Genomic DNA, 2,885 nt, shown 5'->3' on the forward strand with positions numbered 1-2,885 from the left:
TGCGGAAAAGTGAAAGATCGCGATGATCGCGCATTCTATTTGGACGATTCAATCCGGAAGCGAATGCAGAAGAACTTTTTCAAGCTGAATCTGTTAGCCGAACAGCGAGCGTTTTGTATCTACTCTCAAAGTTCCTTAGAATGATAGAGGACACGTAGCCGAGGTTACCCTTTACAACTAGATTCGATAGATAATTAACGCAGTTGAACGGATGCAATGCGTGGATCATTTTTAATCGTGTTTCACCTATCACGGCATGTTTTACAGCGACTTATTTTTATAGTTAGGTTTTACGGTGCGAGAGTATATCGACGTTGTTTCAAATCATTTATAGAGCGTTATACATGTATTGTCGTCACTGTAGCGAGTCGTCGAGCTAGCGATTCATCGATTCACCACAATCATACTTGTTCGATCACGAGTTGACCGCGAATTTTCACTGCTACGGGGTCATCGAGGAAAAACTGTACGGGAGAAATGGGGCATGGTGGACGAAATGGTCGATCTAAACAGAAATCTTTTGGCGTAAAAAGTTGATACTGCTCATCAGATTCGACTGTTGCATGGTTCAAACTTGCGCAATAATATTCTTCGGATTCTCCTGTATATGATGACATAGTTTAATGTTGCATTGCATTTGTGGAGACATGTTCAACAAAATTGCCAAAGACAACAAAATTGTTACGAAGACAACTGTATTACAAATTTTGTTCTTCTTTTGTATAAATCCTAATCTTGAATATGCTCTGAGCGGGCGTGGTCTCGCTGGTCCCAGTCTTTGAGGAAAGAGGACAGTGCTGAAGTGGTCATTTTGCTCTCGTCTAAACCCGGATCCACCATTTCAATATAACTAGGCGACGCTAAAGAGGTACAGGAAACGTCAGAGAAATACACAAAAGATTGTCCGCGCGAGAGAACATAGTCTACGCGTTTTGTACTTATCGGTTTTCTATGTATTTTATCGGAAGGACCGAAAACGAGCTCCATCGTGTGTAGCGGGACGATATCGGGAACTGTTTCGTGGCTGCCAATGCGATGCACCGAAGTAGCAGCGAAAACATCGAACTCAACGTTATCGCGGAACCATCGTGTCGATTCGTTCTTCACTTTAATTTCTATCTGAAGCGTATCGTTCGTGGATGTATAATGAAACTCGAGAAGACAGACGGAATATACGATGCTCTTGTGTGCAGCTGCTAACAAAAGTACTCGTACACCAGCGCGATACGTCTCTCGTTCGCGCAATCCCCTCACTTGTTCATATTCGATCGAATTTCCTACGTGTAATTAACGTTCTCATTTTTGCTAACGATATATTGCACTGCTGGAAAATTTAATTGTCAGATTCTTCTGCAATTCCATAACGCGAATTTCCTTTCATATTTCCATCATGTACATCGCAGTTTATTATACAGGGTGTCCCAAAAATGTCTCGCAATCCGCAAATGGGAGGTTCCTGGGGTCATTTGAAGTAACTTTTTCCTTAGCGAAAATGCAATTCGAGGCTTCGTTTAGGAATTATTAACGAAAAACAGTGACCAATGAGAGACGAGATCGGCTGACGCGAGACGGCAGAGCCAATAAGCGGAACTGGGCTTCGTGCGTCCGTTGACTGGGCCGCCTCGCGCCAGCCGAGCTCGCTTCTTATTGGTCAGAGTTTTTCGTTAATAACTCGTAAACAAAGCAGCGGTTTGCATTTTCGCTAAGGAAAAAGTTACTTCAAATGACCTCAGGAACCCTCTATTTCCGGATTACGAGACATTTTTTGGACACCCTGTATTTCGATAGAACATTACAGATCTACATGGAGGACATATATTTTCGGAAGCAATTGCAATGAATAGTAGACGAATTGATGCGAGTGAAATTGATTGTTTGTATTTGAAAATGACTTTGAAAACATTGAAAATGGTATTACTCTTAAATTCTTTCCCAAGATTATGTTATCTGCTTATGTTACCTGGTTGTATTCTCACGTACGAATACTTTTGTCTGCGAATGCAGCATCGCGGAATGGTTATGCTCGTTTATATTTTTCACCGACAATATCACCGACATTTGTATCGTAGCACCATCGTGTATAGCAATGTTCCATATGTGTATCAGACGAATACCAGACGGATCACGTAAATTACCTGATAAACGAACGTACACCCGAGTCTCTTTTTACACGGCGAACGCGTAAACATGTTGCTAACAAATTGATTTCACGCAGAGTAATCAAACTTGCATCAAATGAATACGACACGAACGCAGGAAGATCCATTCATTCGGCGAACTCGTAGCACAGAAGAAAACGTGTTTAAAGTGAAATTGATTAACACGGGACGCGTACGACATTGTGGTAATGCATTCGTTGCGTGCGTTCGACGAACGCGCGAAAGAAAGAAACGTTAATGCATTGAGAAGAATCGAATCAAGTAATGTTTTTTAAAAGATCAACATTTTGCTCGCGGCCTTGCTTTTTCCATCGTCGTAATTGACGGATACGTTTCCTTTCTCTCGGGGCGAAATCGTTTTAACCACGTTGTGAAAAGAACCGCGTGAATGTGAATAAAAGGTGTCAAAAAGCTCGTGTAACTGTGAACGAACCGTGTCAAAAGAAACCGTGTAAATGTGAGTCCTGTAAAAAGATAATACCGTGTAACAAAGAGAGCCAGATGTACGTGTATACTTCATCAAGACGCGACAATAGGTGAGAAACTCCGAGAGGTGGTATGTAGTTATGAAAAAGACGTGTATATGTGCATCGAAGAATCGTATTATGATATAAATAAATATATATAAATATATATATATATATATAAATATACATATATTCTCTTTCTATCGTTTCGCGCGTGGACGTGATCAAAGGAAGGGGTTGTAATAAACGGAATCTTAGA

The sequence above is a fragment of the Megalopta genalis genome, chromosome 9, assembly GCF_051020955.1.
Source record: "Megalopta genalis isolate 19385.01 chromosome 9, iyMegGena1_principal, whole genome shotgun sequence".
Lineage (NCBI taxonomy): Eukaryota > Metazoa > Arthropoda > Insecta > Hymenoptera > Halictidae > Megalopta > Megalopta genalis.